At 31.8% G+C, this 18,961-nt stretch overlaps 1 long non-coding RNA gene across 1 annotated transcript in view; it reads left to right on the forward strand.

Moving 5' to 3' along the window:
• Window positions 1–4,208: 4,208 nt before the first annotated feature.
• Window positions 4,209–18,961, forward strand: part of LOC129980892 (uncharacterized) — a 52,479-nt gene continuing 37,726 nt past the window's right edge. The window contains exons 1-3 of the long non-coding RNA XR_008785278.1: window positions 4,209–4,378; window positions 5,424–5,548; window positions 9,743–9,831. This is a non-coding gene — a long non-coding RNA (uncharacterized LOC129980892). The remainder of the gene's footprint in view (window positions 4,379–5,423; window positions 5,549–9,742; window positions 9,832–18,961) is intronic.

The raw sequence follows: 18,961 nt of genomic DNA on the forward strand, positions 1-18,961 counted from the left end.
GATCCCTCACCAAAGAAACAAATTACTCCACGGTTTTTGTTTCTGTGGTGTTGTTTATCGGGGGTTAAGGAAGGAAACGGAAACCAGATGGCAGACGCAAAACGTGTCTCAAGAGACCACGGAAGTTAAGTTGATCGTTTGGCAGATGAGGCGTCTTTTTTCCTCTGTCTTGGTATCACCTGCTCCTGAGACTTGTGGCACGGTCCCGAAAGGGTTGAACTGGGATGGTTCACTGACCAAATCAGAGAGTCAAGGATGCATTCCGTGGTAGGTCAGACGCGTGGCGACAATTAACTTTCGCCCGCGCGTGTAATCGGAAACACATCAGTTGGTACCAGCAGTTGGTCTCGCCCAGGTTGAAGTCATACAATGGAAGAAACCTGTTTTTTTGGCTGCTTTAGATGTAAATGGAAACGATGTGATGAGAGAGAGTTTAGGTTATGCATGTAAAAATAATGCTGGATCTGCGAAACAGCAGGAGAGTTTAATGTTAGGCTGCTGTTGATAATGAGATGCTGCTTGAAATAGACAGGAAGAATTTTCAGTATTTTACTTTCTCGTATACGTAGTATAGAGAAAATATAGTAATTTCAAAAAATTCGAACGAAGGTCCAAACGTAAAAAATCTTCATGTTTTGGACCTTCCTGAGTTCCAAAAACACATTTTTGGAAAATGTCTATCCGTTCTTTGTCTGTGACAAAGATAACGGAAAAATCCTTGGAGCTAGACAACTGAAATTTGGGATACGGTCTTTACACAAAATTTACAAATTTTTATCAAGTTTTGATCTATTTAGAGGATTAGTTTAGTTAAAATCTATTTAGAGGATTAGTTTAGTTATATTAACGTCCCGTTTTAAAGCAACACTAGGGCTATTATGGGACGGACCTCGTAATTTTGAACCGTGGTCAGATCACGAGGACGACATCTGAGCCGGCACCCCCTCTCTACACCACACCACACCAGCGGGAGGACGTTTGGCATGACGGATTTAACGTGCAACAGACCCCCTTACACGACGGTTCTTCGGTGGAATCGGGTTTCGAACCTGAAACCCTAAGGCTCACAAGCCGAGATCTTACCACTATAAAATCCATAATGAAATTTACTGTTCAGCCAGTGAAGTAATAAAGGTATATGATGCTCGAATTTAGTTGCGCTTTTTTCATCCCCCCTCCCATCATCATCTCTTCAATTTGTTGGAATTTTTATGTGATAAAAAGATAAAAAAATTAAAGAGATTAAAAATTACTGAGGAAAATATAGAGTCTGTCCTGATGCTTTCAAATAAATTGTCAGGATTCAAATCTTTGAATCATTGTCAGGATTCAAATCTTTGAATTTACGAGTGTATTCAAATGACAGTGGATGACAATTCATTAGTCTAGTAATTTGTAATTTAAATAAAGTTTTATCATTGCATATTTTTATTTACAGTTACATTCATTTGAAGCAGTATATGTTAAAGTACTACCGCGAATTCATTTATAAAATGGAAAGTAACCTCATTCAATATGATTAAGTTATCTATTGCCATCTAAAACCTTACCATAAAGTTGGTAACTAAAAAAAATATTTCTAAAGTTGCCACACCTTATTTTATAAAAAAACTAATTTTGAGGATTAATGTAAGGTACCAATGAATGGTTTTATGTTATTGCAAAAGTAAACATTTTGATGACTGATGCTTCAGTTTTATTTGTACAAGTAAATGTGACAACACAAACCCTGTTCCTGTAAATTTTCTTTATATTATTTTTTCATCAATTTATATTCAATTTGTAGGAACCTCTCCAAATTTGCATCAATAAATTAACTAATAAAAAGAATTTAATGAAATTCGTATTAAAAAATGAAATGAATTCGAGAATTTAATGAAATTGTGTTTGAATGATTAAATATATCCTATAAATGCAAACTGAACATGTATAAGTTTGCCATGAAACATGCCAAAAATTTCTTACAAATAAACTATAGTTGTTTATTTTCATCTTAACTTTATTTTTAAGCCACTTTAATTTTTAATTGCAATGATGGTCCTGCAATCAATGGTCTGACTATTTAAAATTTTCAATTTTTGTAGATTTTTCACGCAAATGTTTTGGCATTCCCTTTAATAACAGTAGGAGTGATCAAAACTTTCTACCATACTTTCCACTACAAAGATAATTCCCTCCCCCCTGCATAAATTTGTGGACTTAATGGAGAATAATAGTTACGAAATATAGATCTTTGGCATGAACCTGGTATTTTTACCGAATCTATCGGGCGAATATGTATTTTTGAACTGTTTTTTATTGTCTGACCATTAAAATAAAAATTTAACATGGAATATCAATTAATTAGACACAAGATAATATACTGATTTTAATTGATTTAAGTCAGTTAATGAAGTCAGTGTCAATGTAGTGTTGATTATAATATATGTAATGAATTACTTAACTTTATGAGTTATTTATATGCGTGCGAAAGTATAGATCAGCAGATGGCCAATCTTATAGCAGATTTAGTTCAAACTTTGTTATGAATTTACATTTTGGATGTTAAACTTATATATATGTATGTAATGATATTTTAAACTCTTAATTTCAATTTAATTAATTTCCAAGATTTTATCTTAATTTAGCCCATAGTAGCTTCATTCTAAAATATTCTCTTGTTTCGTGATCCAATTCCACTTTTTCTACTTAATTAATTCAAGAGTAGCTTTGTAAAATTGCTGAATCGGCTAAACGCCGACACTTTCACACGCTCCGCGTGAAGGGACAAAATACCGCTGACGAGACAAATTCTCTTTTAAAAGATCCCTGTGTTTCCTTACTTGTGATTGACATGCGTCAGAAATACCTATCAGAATCTGTACTGTATAGTACTGTAAAAAAAATATTTTCCCTTTCCATATCTCATGTTATATAAGACGAGGGATAATTTATTTCGCTCTTCTTTTTCCCCATTCTGCTTTTGTGCCGCACTGTGGCGGACGTTGACTTGTCCGCGCCTTCTTTTAAATAACCATGCTTGCCTCCCGGAGAGAATAAATCGAACTTTAAAAAATCGAAAGTCTTTTCATTGTCTTCAAAACTGCATCCTGCTTCACATGAAATAATGCTTACACACACACACACACACACACACACACACACACACACACACACACACACACACACACACACACACACACACACACACACACACACACACACACACACACACACGCATAACTCTTTATGTTTTGTAATCACGAAGTTCCCTTATACTTGAAGAGCAAGACAGAAATACTTTCTCTGAATGTGTATTAAATTTCATTTCTAACTCAAAATGTTTTGAGTTTTCGTGTTCACAGACAGACAGACATAATGTCAAAGATGAGTTTTTCGAACTTAAGTGGTCCGAAATCTAGAGATTCGTCAAAAGCTCGAATTCGAATATTTTGACAAGTGCAATACTTTTTCTGTACTTCGAAAGCAAAATAAAGTACGCAGTACTCTTTAAAAAATTGAACTATATTCTTAAAATAACTTTATTATAAAGAATTTAGAACTACATACTTTACTTAGAACTATATACATTTTTGAAATTTATATGTTTTCCTTTCTTCAAATGTAAACTTTATAGTAGTATATTTTTGAAGAATGTTATGTGGGCATATTTCAACACTGACAACTGCAAACGTTATGAATCATTCACATACTTTTTCCGGATACGCCTTTCAGAACAGGATGTTTTGAATCTAAGCATCAATTGTTAAGAAAGATTTCCCACGACGCACCTGAAACTATTAACAAAAGAAAAAGAGATATAATTATCGTTTAAAAGCAAAGGCACAAAACCGGAAGATTTAATTTTCAATCAAATGTGAAAACTTAAACCGTTAGAGGGGGGACGAAGTAGAAGAAAAAGAAGAAAACAAAACCACCCTTCTGGTTTTTATACCAAACCAGACATACCGTCTGTCATTGAAAAATCTTGTCTGAAAACACTTCCTGATTGAGGCGGCTTTAAAAATTTAAAATTTCTCTTTGCACAAGAGAATGAAGTTCCTCTAAAGAACAAAATAAATTTTTTGAAATGAGTTCGCATGATGTCATTCAAGGTTATTCAAATGCAGACTTCCCCAACCAGGAAACGCAGCTTCTGGGATAGATGTTAAAAAACAAAACCCAAGGCGACCGGTTCCGAAACCACAACGAAAGGCTCAAGCCACCAAGATGGATGTTGCTGGATGGCCAATGACTTGTAGGGAACGGGAAGACAGTCTATAGTAGACATTACAGGTCACTCTGCGGTCGTCTGATTTTAAACGGAATACCTTATCGCTCCAGGAAGCTCATAACATGTGATGAAGGGTTCGCAAAGACTATGCCTAGATAATAATCGGTAATAAAAAATGCTCATGCCTATACTTGAATACTGAAAAAATTCGCATGGAAACTACTTCCAGGAAACATTAAAAGTTTAATGATTGGATAATGTCATTAACTGCCTGTATAATTTTGAGAAATTTTCTACTTCATGTGAAGGAACGTGTGAATTATTCAGAAAAGATTAGGATTGGACTCCTGTTTGGCGTTAGACGGTGGGAAACATAAGATTGAAAACAATAAATAGGTTGTTCGCACGTTTATTGTTAAGTCTATTTTGAAGAAATCTGAAAAGCATGAGTTATTTATTAGCTTTCAGTATTTTTTTAAAAGATCTATTATTAATAAGTTTGAAAAATTTTGTTGTTAATATTAAAAATTTATTTAGGTATTTCGATTAAAATAAGCGCCAAACAGTGATTTGGTCAAAAATAGCAATCAGATATTATCTCATAGTTGATAAAGAAGTTTTAAGATCTAAATTTAGAAACTATGATGTTAATGCAAAATATCCATTTAGACAATTCGATGATCTACCCTTTTGATTAAAATACAACTGTTATTAAGTTATTAGTAGTATATATTTTATTTAAATGTTATCTTTGTAGTGAAATGTTATAAAAGAAATATCTATATCTTAAAATAAAAAGTATGAAATATTTTAAATTTTGAAAAAAATGATATTTAAGATTGTGATATTTTGTTGCTTTAAATTTGAAGTGAATTTGTCTGCACATTTTAGTTTAAAAAGTGTATGTCTTAAATGCATTTAAAATAACGTTAGACTATTCTTGTCAATTTCACATTTTTTCTTCTACCTTTCATGTTAATTTTGATGTTCAAGGGATATTTTTCCTTTTTCAAAAGAAATTTTTTACATCTTCTTTCAGGTATATAAGGCAATTAGCGCTCATTATTATGAGCGCTCAAAGGGGGGAGGGGATGGATCATTTTATTTATTTAGAAGTTGTCAATAATGTGTAAGGTAATTTATTAAATCCCATCAATGTTGTTTTGCTTATTTTTAATGATAAATTTTATATGATAAATTTTTCCACCAGCGTTTCAGTTCCAAAGTGCAATTAGATTTGAGCTTCCATCATCTGGACTTGTTTAAACAAGATATAGAACTGAGTTATCCCTATGAATTGAGGCGCCATCTATGTCTTTTCCGCTTTGAGCTCTGGTAAGATCAAAAGTCGAATTTTATATAATTATCTTGTATGGGCAAGGCGAAAAATTCCCTGTTTAATTAGAGTGCAATTAGATTTGAGCTTCCATAATCTGGACTTGTTTAAACAAGATATAGAACTGATTTATTCCCAAGAATTGAGGCGCCATCTATGTCTTTTCTGCTTTGGGCTCTGGTAAGGTGAAAGGTCGAATTTTATATAATTATCTTGTACGGTCAAGGCGAAAAATTCCTTGTATATTTTTATTTAATATATCTGATATGTAGGGTGTCCATTAAAGTCTTATACTTCACATTAATCTGAGACATTAATCTGAATCGACTATTACTACCACAAACTAGTGTCTATGTTTAGTAAAGTGACCATGCGCTACTGGGTGCGATGGATAGGTATTAACAACAACACCCATTGGTTATACCACGTTTGTGAAAATAGTTATAACTGATTTTAGGGGACACCCTATATTTTGTATAAGAAAGTAAAAGAGATAGAGATAGTGGCGGATTTCCGACTAGGCAGCTATTTAGGGCTGCTAGGCTGACAATTGCTTATAGCCAATCAGTTAAAAGCTTCTTTTCCCCTATACAAGTTTTCAAACAAATAAATTTGGAAAATATATCAAATGCACTGATAATATTAATATTTTATCAAGTATAATTTCTCTGATTACTATAATTGTTATAAACTTCGAATTTCAGCCTCAACGAAATTTTTATATAAACATGATTACCCCGAAGTCTTGAGTCTGAATAAATACATACATAAAGTTCATTTTCTCAAAGTTAATGATTTAATCCAAAATAAATCATTGACAAGAAGATTAAGATAAAAATATATTAAAAAGTGAAACTAAATTAACCAGTTAAGATGCCTCATAATAGATACAGTACAAGACAGCAAAATATCCAAGTCTGCTATTGAATACAGCTTGTAACAAAACGTAAGATATGTTATGCTTGTAACAAAACGTAAGGCATGTACAGTCAGACTTAAGAGGATTAAGACGTCACGTGATTTGGTCCCACAGACAAGGAAAATGTGTTGATACCGACTGAAAGAGCTATCAGTTTGAAAAGATCTGGCAACTTTTGTTTATTTGACAGGACCAGAAGTAATGGTTCAGTTTATCCTATTGCGCCAAAATAGGATGGTTATCCTGCTCTGAAGCTCTTGTAGTGAATAGCTTATAAGCCAGTTAAAAACTATGCTGTACGAGCAATTGCTTTTGTATCATGGTAATGTTACTGGACTGCGAACCACAAGGTCTCAAGTTCTATCCTTGCTTATCTCAATTCGCCACATTGGTGAACTCGGACGATAAACCTTCAACCTTCGTACAGCTGTTGTGGCGCCATCCGTAACCAAAGTCGTCAGCCTCACTTGACGCATCAGCAGCCACTCACCTACACACGCTCTCCAATAACGCTTGGAGCTACTCAAATGGGTACAGGCGCATTAGAATCAGCAACTAATACATCATCACTTAACAGTCATATCATTCGTCTCATCTCCGACTCACAGGAGGGAGAGTCTGTAGTGAATAGCTTTTAAGCCAGTTAACAACTACGCTGCACGAGCAATTGCTTTTGTATCGTGGTCATGTTACTGGACTGCGAACCACAAGGTCCCAGGTTCTATCCTTGCTCATTCCAATTCGCTACACTCTTAAACTATTGTGTAGAATGATCAAAGAAAGCCTGAATTTTATATTTATAAGTCAGGACTGGAAACATTCCCATCTCAGTAATACCTAATGATCCTGTCAGTTCTTCACGTTTGTGATAATATACCTTTTTCTCAACATCTGAAATTCGCTACTGACATACTATCTGCTGACAGTTACTTAAAATTTGTATCAATACTTAATATTAGTTCAAAATGGATCGTCATTATTACCTAATCTAAACAAACTGTTTCAAATTATAATAATAAAGACGATTTGCTAAGAGCTAGGATTTAATTCATTCCACATTTGTAATTGTATATTTCGTTAATCAGCATTCCCTTAAAATTAATCCTTGAGATTAGAAATAGAATCTATAAAAATGCTGATTTTAATTTGTTCTTCATGTTTGTGATAATATATATTACTTGAAATATTTGACACTCAACACGGACAATCTAATTGCTGACAACCATTTTGAGTTTGCTTTAAACGCCATCCAAAAACGTGACACAACGAAATAAAATAAAAATAAAAACAATTTCAAGGTATAGTAACAAAGAAGAATTACCAAAGGTTGTAAACTTGATTTCTTTTTCCATTGATACCTTTTGTTAATAGGTGGCATTTCCCAAAATTTATATTTAAATTTTTCTAAAAAAATTACATGGTCTCTATGATTTCGTATTTTTTATTTATAAACAAAAAATTTCGAAATCGAATTTTTACTCACGTTCTGATATATTAATGATTTGAAACTCTACACAATAGTGTGTTTTCGATTACAATATTCAGTATTTTAATATTTTCAGTTTAATTATCAACTAATAATTTAATTTTAGTTTAATTTTGATTTATTTTAATTGAAACTATCAGATAATAAATTGAAGAAAAGACATTAAATAAGAAAAAACAGCGGGGGAGTCCGAATAAAATTTTCCCTCATATTCTCTAATATATGCGTTATTTACCCCTTTCTTTGCCCTTAAAATTGTGAACCTTGGACTAGACCATAAATGCCATGAATGCCTAGATATTTATTTTCACGCATGAGTGTTGTGTGCTTTATAAAGAAAATGGTACTTGTGTATTAACTGCAGATCACTATAGAACAATGATTACGAAAGATCGATCTTTGGTGTGAATTTACCTCTTTTAATGAAACTAGACTGTGATTTTTTTACGTTTAATCGCTGCCTTGTGGTTAGTAACATGTACCAGAAAATCAAACATTTATTTTGGAATTTTCCGGCCCTTTGAAATAAAGATTTCATATAGAGCTAATAAAGTTCTTGTTACAAGATCATATACCAATTTTTATTTATATGAATAAAAAATTATATAAATTATATTTCAGTTACCGAGTTTTCATGCCTGAAGAAAGATAGACAAATTCTTGACGGCTTTGGTTCCAAATTTGATACAAAACAGGCATTCGGATTTCTTTTGAATGAATTTCCTTCAAAATTAGCAATAGATCTTCACATTTTATCATATAACTTTATGAATATAGCTCGAAGCATTTTTGAGTTATCGTTTGTACAGAATTACAGACAGATATAGTTTCAAAATTATGTTTTTCGGTGATGACTGAAGCTTAGAGATTCGTCAAAAATCTCTTGGTCAATTTTTTTCGGTGATAACAATACTTTCTCTTTGTAATAAAGACGAGTAAGCAATAAAAAAAGATCATAGGAATTCATTCACATTAATGTGCTAAAAAGTATTTTTTTTAAATCAAAAATCTGAAGATAGAAGAACGAGATGCCTAAAATAATTTTAGAGAGAAATTCAGTCACGTTGAATAATACAGGAAAGAAAACTCTTGATCAATCATTAAAAATAAAAAATAATTATGAACATGATTTAAAATTTTATTTTATTTAAAGTACGTATGGTGATATCTCACGTTTTTAAAACTTAACATTCAGGCCTTTCATTTAAAATAATATATTTCTTACGCCATTGTGTTGGAGGGTTCACTGAGCTATTGAACTCAAATATTTGTCACCCCCGGTCATTGCTATTAATTGGAGAACGTGGTATTATAAATCAAGCACAAAGCACAAATAATACTTAATACTTAAATGAGGACATAATATGAATGATCATGTTAGATATAAAACATAAAGGAAAAAAATAAATGCAAGATTGATTGTTATTACTTTATAAAATAATCAGCAATATCGTTTCCCAGATTCATACTGGAGTCAATATATATGTTAGGTATAAAACATAAAGGAAAAAATGAAATTCAAGATTGATTGTTATTACTTTATAAAATAATCAGCAATATCGTTTCCCAGATTCATACTGGAGTCAAATATATGTTAGGTATAAAACATAAAGGAAAAAAATGAAATGCAAGATTGATTGTTATTACTTTATAAAATAATCAGCAATATCGTTTCCCGGATTCATACTGGAGTCAATATATATGTTAGGTATAAAACATAAAGGAAAAAATGAAATACAAGATTGATTGTTATTACTTTATAAAATAATCAGCAATATCGTTTCCCAGATTCATACTGGAGTGGTGTGAAGAGAGTCAGTGGGCTGGCTTCAAGTCAAACGTCTGTGTCTTCTAACATTATTTGGATATCTTGTATAGTAAGTTTTGATTTCTTAAATTACCACATTATTTGCTTTTGTCAACCTTTTCTTAGAATCTCGAGGGAAGTGTTATTCGTAAGCTTTAACAATCGGAAGTTGTAAATAGTTGAATATTCCGGACAAACCACAACATATTAAAAATTTGTTTTACTATAAAAACATGTTTCCTATTATAAAAGTCTGTTTTTTATGCTTGTTTTATCCTATAACCACATAATATCCTTGTTACTCTTTGAATCTGGTATGTTTGAACTACATATTTAATACTTTTCTTTTAATCCTTGCTGTGTTTGCAGGGAGATCAACGAACCGGAAAAGGGGTCTTAAAGCTATGGGAACATTTACTCGTCCATAACTAAGTAACGTATGGAGGAGTAAACTACCGTATGGTACGACGTTCTTGTAACGACCCCAGCAATTTCGCGAATACTTGCGGTTTCCGGTAAACTGCTCTGCCTTTCTGCCGTTTTGATGTGCTTAGTTTAGTTACCATAAAGGATAATGTTAGAGATACTATTCAACATAGAAGGATAATGTTAGAGATACTATTCAACATAGAAGGATAATGTTAGAGATACTATTCAACATAGAAGGATAATGGTAGAGATAGTACACAACATAGAGTCTATGCTATTTCTAGTATTATATTTCAGTATGATGGATATTTAAGAAAATATTTGGCAATTCATTTGTTACTAAATAATAAGAAAAATATTTTTCATAAACAATATTTATAAGTATTTTGCATCGATTCTCTATTCCTGGGGATAAACTAATTACTATATATCCTGCATACTGATTGCATTTAATGAATACATTTTTCAAAAACATATTTTTATTTTCTATCACACATTGACAAGGGAAGTACATCACACATTGACAACTCTGACAGCCCTGAGGCGAATCTAAATGACCAGGCCGCTACGATAGTATTGGCGGGATATAAGGTTGAGTCCTGTTGTTGTTGTTTCTTATGGCACTTGCCATGGACGAGCCCGCTGTTACGAAGACAGCCATTTTAAGCCGGTGGGGGGGAGAGGGGGCGTCTCTTGTTTGTTTAGTAGCGCCAACTAAGGCCAAGAGTACGACTTTGCTACTCACGCATCACTCATTCGCTTGCACAACTCCTTTTTACAGGAGGGCACATTTGCACATCTCACAGATAGAACAACGGAAGAACAACCATGCCCAAACCGGGACTCGAACCCAGGAGGCCCAGATTACGGAGAAGACGCGCTACCCCTATGCCAGGACGCCGGCAGGTTGAGTCCTAAGAGTCATCGTCGGGCACTGTATCGTGGGAAGCATGTCGCATCATAGGTAGGGGGTAGTAGAACCCCACACAATTTCTGTGCTCACCCAGGTGCTGAGAACCAACCAACCAACCACCATGCCTAAAGCATCTCATCCTCTTTTCTGAAGTGCCTTCTTTCGGTGAGAGGCATACGAAGAATACGAGAAAGTACTTCAAGTGTCAAAAAATTTGAAATTTAGATTTTGACGAATCTCCTCCGTTCTTCACAAAACTGAGTACTAAAAAGAATTTTTGAAATTATGTTTGTCTGTGTCTGTGAACTTAATAATTGAAAAAACTTTGAACAAGACGTATGAAATTTGGCATATGGATTTACAATCAAATTTATATATTTCTATTTAGATTTGTAAAAGATCCATTGTAGGATCCTATCTGCTCCATCTTTCAGGATACAACGAGTATGAAACAAAACGTAAATAGCTATAATGATAAAAATTAGTATACATATTTAGCATTTAAATGTAGTTAATCTGCATCAAAATTGGAATCGAATACGTCAAGAAGTTCACCACCTGTAGGTTTGTACTCTCGCATGCATGTAAACAAATGATTGAAATTCGATTTGTGATTTTGCAACTTTAATTGTAGTTAATGTCAAATTTTGGGAGGATTAAAAAAACAGAAAGTATGCAGATTCAGTAAAAATGCTGATTCAGACCAAAGAAATTTTCCGTGATTTTAACAGAGGTCTGCAATTTTTTGCAGAGGGAGACAGATAAGACCTTTATTGAAGAGTATCTGAGAAAATTCCAGTGAGGTGGTCAGTCCTTCCAATTTTTCAAGCAGTAATAGTGTTTTTTTTTTTTAACTTTGGAAGAAAAGTGTGAGAGAGAGAAAATACTGTTTGTAATCGTCAAAAAATTCGAAAAATGTATGCCTGTTGGTCTGTAATAAAGATAACTCAAAATCGCTTTGAACTAGACGGATGGAATTAGGTATATGCAATTTGCACCATATTTGCAGATATTTGTCAAATTTTGAGTAAAATCTGTTCAGAGGAAGTCCGTTTGTGCAGCTGTTCGAATATAAGTTAACACGATGATTACAAAACGAAAAGAGCTAGGCAGAGAAAATTCGGATACAGATTTAATATATATAGTGTAGACATCTGTCAAATTTTAAAACCAAATCTAACAATCGGTTGACCATCTGTCGGTCTGTACTTTCAAAAATAAGTAAACGCGATAACTAAAAAACGTAATGACTTAAACATATCAAATTTGGTATGGAATTTTGTGTCTACAAGTGCAGTTTGGTATCAAAGTTTTGTTTCAATCCGTTGAGAAAAGCGATGAATCTAAAATACAAATCTGGTTTTTTGATACTAGTAACCGCATGCCAGGGATGAATTGCCAAAAAAATCTCCAAGTAGGACCCGATAGATTTAATCAAAATACTAAATTCCCGCCAAAAGTTAATATTTTGTAATTATTGTACGCCAATACCATGCAGGTCGTTTTCAGGCATGATAAATATATTAGAAAGTATGCGAGAAATTTGGGGACACATTCCCACTGGCTTACTTTATTTATTTTTCAAAATAATTTCATTATTGTTCATCTGTCCGCAACATATGAAAGTAGCAGCAAAAAGTAAAGAACCGACAAGGAAATAAAATAAAGAAAAGTAGTTATCGAAAAATATTTATAAATTAATGTACTTATGCTGTCGATTTTATGCGGTTTTAACTATTGTTAGAAGACGAAAAGGACGCCACAATTTTAAGTTTTTGAAAAGTAAAGATAATTTTTCTTTATCTTTAGAAATAATAATTGATCATAATATAACAAAATATAGAGCTCATATATGAGAAACAAAGAAAAAAAAAGTGGCCGATAATGGGAAGAATCGGTAAATATGTTTAAATCTCATCTCCATCTGAATGTTTTAATATATACAGTGTCTCACAAAAGTGATGGAACTTTTGTGTTTTACAAAAGGAAACTGTAATAAAATGAATTAAAAAAACATGTACATGTATTTTTTGTGAGTGTGTTTCATACTTAAATTTAGTAACAATTATTACATAACATACATTTTGTCAAAATATTAAAATATTAATTTAATAAAAATACAATTGTTTAGAACGGAGCAAAAAATAGCTCACATAAGTGATGGGACACCATTAGATATGCATCAAAAATTGTCTAAAATAAGCAATAAAAATATTTTTGGTGGTTTTATTTTTACTCAAAAGCAATTGGCAATAATTTATAAATATAAAGTCGTCTGCAGTATTTCTCTCCAGTTCGTTTTTGAATTTTTGTGTTTTTTTAGCTATGTGCAGCCATGAATGCTAAACGAAAAGAAACTTCGCCTGAAATTCGAAAATTAGTTATTAATTTGCATATTGAACGTGGAAGAAAAACTGCTGAAACAGTTAACTTGAGTCATTCAACAGTTTTCAATAGCATTAAACGATATAAAAAGAATCATATTATTCAGGATAAAAGAAGACCTGCCGACCATCAAAGCTATCCAATGGAATAAAGCGAATTATCGTTCGAAATATTAAAAAAGATCCAAGAAAGAGTGCTCCTAAAGTTGCTGCAGATTTACAAGCATTATATGGAATAATTGTTAATCCACAGACTATTAGAAGGATAATTCGATCTGCTGGTTATCACGGTAGAGTAGCTAGGAAAAAATTCTTCGTAAGTGAAAAGAATAGAAAACTCAGACTAGCTTTCGCAAAATCCAACATAAATAAGAATTCTGACTACTGGAATAAAGTTATATTTGCTGATGAGAGTAAATTTAATATATTTGGTTCTGACGATAGAATCTTGGTGTGGACAAAACCCAGGGAAGAATTTCGCAAACAGAACTTAGTGCCAACAGTAAAACATGGTGGAGGAGGAGTTATGGTATGGGGGTGTATGTCGTCCGCTGGCGTTGGTAATCTTGTTTTTATTGACAGTATAAAGGATCAGTACAAGTATATTGACATTTTAAAGCAAAATTTGAAATTTTCAGCACGAAAATTGAACCTTCATAAAGATTTTAAATTCTACCAGGACAATGACCCCTAGCACACTGCTTTGAACGTTAGACGCTGGCTGCTGTATAACTATCCTGAAATAATTAAAACACCACCACAATCTCCAGACTTAAATCCCATAGAGAATATTTGGCAAGAATTGGAATCAAGAATTCGCAAACACACCATTTCTTCAAAACAACAATTGAAATCGATGCTTCAAGAAGAATGGGGTAAAATCACTCCAGAAATCACAAAAAAAAAATGAGTCGAAACCATCCCAAGAAGATTAAATCATGTTTTAAAAGTAAAAGGAAATCCAACAAAATATTAAAACCTTTTAAAAAGTAAAATTTTTGGATAAATATTTGATGGAAAAGTAAGTGTCCCATCACTTATGTGAGCCATTTTTTGCTCCGTTCTAAACAATTGTATTTTTATTAAATTAATATTTTAATATTTTGACAAAATGTATGTTATGTAATAATTGTTACTAACTTTAAATATGAAACACACCCAAAAAATTTTTCTACATGTTTATTTATTTATTTTATTACAGTTTCCTTTTGTAAAGCACAAGTGTCCCATCACTTTTGTGAGACAATGTATATATATATATATATATATATATAAGAAATAATTAGATGTTATCTTTTCAGCATATAGCAAATCGAAGTTATAATTAAATAAAAAAAGTGATGAAATATTTTTTATCACAAAAATCATATTTTAAAACAACTATTATACAAAATGCTCCCTTTTCCAATTTTCGAAGCTTTGAATAATGTTTGAAATATGAGTTTATTGAAGAAGGACTCTATTAGATTTGTTTTCATTTAAACGAGGCATTGTGAATGTGTTTCTTAACAAAGTTCAGGAAAAAATAAATTTGATGATGATTCATTATGAAAGAATTTTCAACTGGTTTGGGAACAATTTTATTATTTGTCTTTAAATGCGAATGAAAAATGTGTTTTTTACCTGGTGCGATCATTTCCGCGAATTCAAGTAGGTGAATACCTGAATTGGAATGATTTCAGTATGAATCATCTTCAGACGCTGAGAAAAACCTCGTGCTGATTTTATTTTTCTCGCTTTTGATGACTTAATTCAGAAATAACAGATGGCCATAAATTATGATGTTATCTTTGTAAACGGATTGAAGTTAAATCCTAGGTTGATATATTTTGCTCAATTTTCGATAGGTGGTTCTCCTCGTGTATCTTGTTTTGTCACAAACAAAAAAATTCGCAGTTTAAAATGAATTTTGATGTTTAAGTGAAATGCAATGTTTTATATCAAATCAATATAAAAAACAATAAGTCGAATCCATTGCTGTTATGGTTTTTGCTAGCTAATTTGGTTAAATTAATGTCTTGTTTTGAAGCTGCATGAATGTTTGAGACGGATGTTTAAATAATTTTCTTTTTAAATTCTGCTGACCATTTTCATCGATATATATATCGAGCAAATTTCACTTGTTGGGTTTGAGAAAATAAATACCAGCTGAACTATAAATGGCTGATTCTGAATGAATGATTCTTGATTCTCAATTAGTTCAATATCTATATATAACATATCCAGGAAGAGAGAGTTCTCTTCTCTTTACAATAACAAAACCTCAGTTGGAGTAATGAGAATTGGGAGTCATGATCACATTCCCCCTCCTGACTCTGAGTCCGTTGCACACATGCAGTTTGTACCGGACAACTTAATTAGAGGCACCTCATGTCCATGAAGCTATAAATACTATTATGTACATTGTCTGTAATGGAATAGTCCATACATAACTACATAACTTTGGTTTCGTTCCGATTTTCTTGAGACTTCCAAGGAAAATGTTGAGCAGAAGTGTTGCTAATGAAATGTTTAAATAATATGTGTGTACAGAAGCTGATGTGACTTGACAGGTGCATATTCGGTAAATGTGATCTCTCATATAGATTCTGCATCTGAATCACCGCGCTCTTTCTGCATATTTTACTGTTTTTATAAATGCTTTACAGTCTTTGGATGAGAAAAAATAAAGTGCTTGATTATGACATATGAACACTTTTGGTTCAGGGTATAATTTATAAACTATTTTAATTTATTATTGATATTCAATTTCTATATTAATTTTTAACTCGAATCCTCTTTTAAAGAAATGTTAATTTAAATAATAAATATCAGAGTTCTTTTGTTTTATTTATAATTATTTACAAATTTTTAGGGCTATTGTTTTATTTGTACATTATATTCTATTTTTTATGATGTAACAGAACTTTGAGTAATAGTCGTTAGTTTCTATCATGTGTGGGTAACAAGTAAAGATATACAAATATTTGTTCATGCATATCAACATATCATGTCGTATTAATATATAAAAGTATCTTATTGTGCTCAGGCAAATGCACATTGTAATTCTTACAAGGAAAGTTAAGTCCAATTTACCAATCAGTCCAGTTAGTCAAGGAAATTAACAAGGAAAATAGATATCCAATTTACTTCTAGAAATGATTTAATTCAGCATTATTGATTAATTAAGAAGTCAATTATCTAAAAATAGGAACAACAAAAGCAGTAGAGTTAATATGAAATGTTAAATATTAAAAAAAAAAGGTTGAAGAAATGTTACTAATCTCACAAGTCTCCAAATATTTTCTATGTTATTCAGGGATATTTCTCATATAGACAGTCTATTTCAATTCTTCAATTTGGAACTCAGCATTGTTGTAAAAATTGTTTAGCAAAGCCTGAAATACAATTTCCTTCACTAAAAAAAATCCAGATCAAAATGACATATCAAATGATTATTATAGACAAATGAATCTCGATATTAACCCCCCCCAAAAAAAGAAGTATTATTTAATCAACATTCGAAATAGATCACATTTTGGAAATTCATCAAACATATGCAGAATTAAGCAATCGCAGTTTCAAAATTCGGAAGTTGACAATTCATATTGCCTCTCTTACATATGAATTCTTATTTAATAGCAAAGCAACATTAATCTATACTTATAATAAAGCTCAATGTGTGTGTGTGTGTGTGTGTGTTGGCGCTCTACAGGCCAGACCGTTTGACCTACAGCTACCAAATTTGGTACATGTATACCTTGGAGGTTGGGAATGTGCACCTGGGGTTCCTTTTTTCGAATTTTTAATTAGAATTTTAATTATTAATTTAAAACTAACTTTCCCACCAAAAAAATCTTCCATTTTCCCCACCGCCAACTTTTCCGCCAAAAAAATCTTCCATTTTCCCCACCGCCAAATGAGAAAGGCTTCAGTTTTTTTTTCTCCCAACAGTAATGAGGCTAGGGTTAAAATTTCCCGGCGGATTATTTCAATCGATTCTGTTTAGTTTCTTAATGTTTGATGCATTTAAAATTAAACATTGTTAATTAATCGATCTTTCAGATTCATTCTGAAGTACTTTTGAATTAAAATAAAACAGAATAAAGGAAATTAAAAATGTCTAATCCGCATAGCGTTACCCCAACTGGCGTAGAAAAAATCACGTATTTGCGTTACGTAACTGGGGAAGAAAATGCGCATTCTGTTCTGCTTGTTGCCATGACAACCGTTATCAATGGACGATTTAAATTATTTTTGGGTTAGTTGCATGCTTTTGTAAGTAAATTGTATTTATGTCAGTTATATATTTTTTGTATATGCTTATAGTTTTAAGTACATCGTTTTTTAAGTAGTTTTTTTAAAGCCTGTTTTCAACCGTTTATTTTAAACGATTCGTTTTATTTTCTTAGTGTTTGATGCATTTAAATTCAAACATTGTTAATGAATCGATCTGCTCATAATGAATCTAAGAAAATTTTGTTGACAAACTCTTGAGATATTACATAAACTAAAAAAGATATTCTTTAGTGCCCATAAAGTTTAAACGCTGAGTGACTCTATTTTCAGTAATCAGATTATAAAAAAAATGCTTTGTTTCAGTAAAAAATATTATTATATTAATTGAAGATTAATTCTTTCCACTTTAATTTAAAGCATAAATTCTACGGGTGCTAACAGAAAATGAGAGAGATACATATTACGTTATGACTGAAGGCTTTTATAATATTATGAATGAATTATATGACAATCAAAATTTGAAGTTTTCAAATATTTTGATGAAGAAGCTATTAAAGTAGAAATTGCATAAAATATTTAATTATTAAAATTTTAACGAACATTGAGATTGGCGAACCGGCTGGTCGCCAAAGGCGGCTAGTAAATAATAATTAAAGTAAAGATAAAAAGGCTGAATACAAAAATCATCCAACATAGAAAACAGTTGCAGCGAGAATGGGGAGACAAATGTTCATATTAAATGAAAATATATAGCATAAAGAAAATATACAAATTGGAGTAGCAATGTAAGGAATCATTATATGCATCATAAATCACTGTGGCCGTATAAGGACCAAGATAATTAAAGGGAAATGACAGAATGTAAAATTCCGCCAATTATTCCAATTCCAACACATTAACAATCCATGCCATATCATCATATTGTTCTAAAAGAAGATCAATAAATTTGATTTCTACTATTGTTCAGTAGCCAATAGAAAGCAGCAGCAAATTGGGAGAAGTTTTCAAAATTGGCGAATAAAATCTTGAGTGAAAATTTTAAATAGAATATACATGTTAGATTTGGATGTATTTTCTTTAATTTTTTCTGGGTAGAAAATTTTTGTAAGTTTTATTTCTTTACAGTTCTCTTGAATTTAAACTTTCCATCTACAGAACTAAAAAAAATTCTTAGATTCTTTTTTGTAATGAATTTAGTCTTCTTCTTCTTCTTTTTTTTTTTTAGTTTTACGAAAATATAAATGATGTCTCCTAAC

The sequence above is a fragment of the Argiope bruennichi genome, chromosome 8, assembly GCF_947563725.1.
Source record: "Argiope bruennichi chromosome 8, qqArgBrue1.1, whole genome shotgun sequence".
Lineage (NCBI taxonomy): Eukaryota > Metazoa > Arthropoda > Arachnida > Araneae > Araneidae > Argiope > Argiope bruennichi.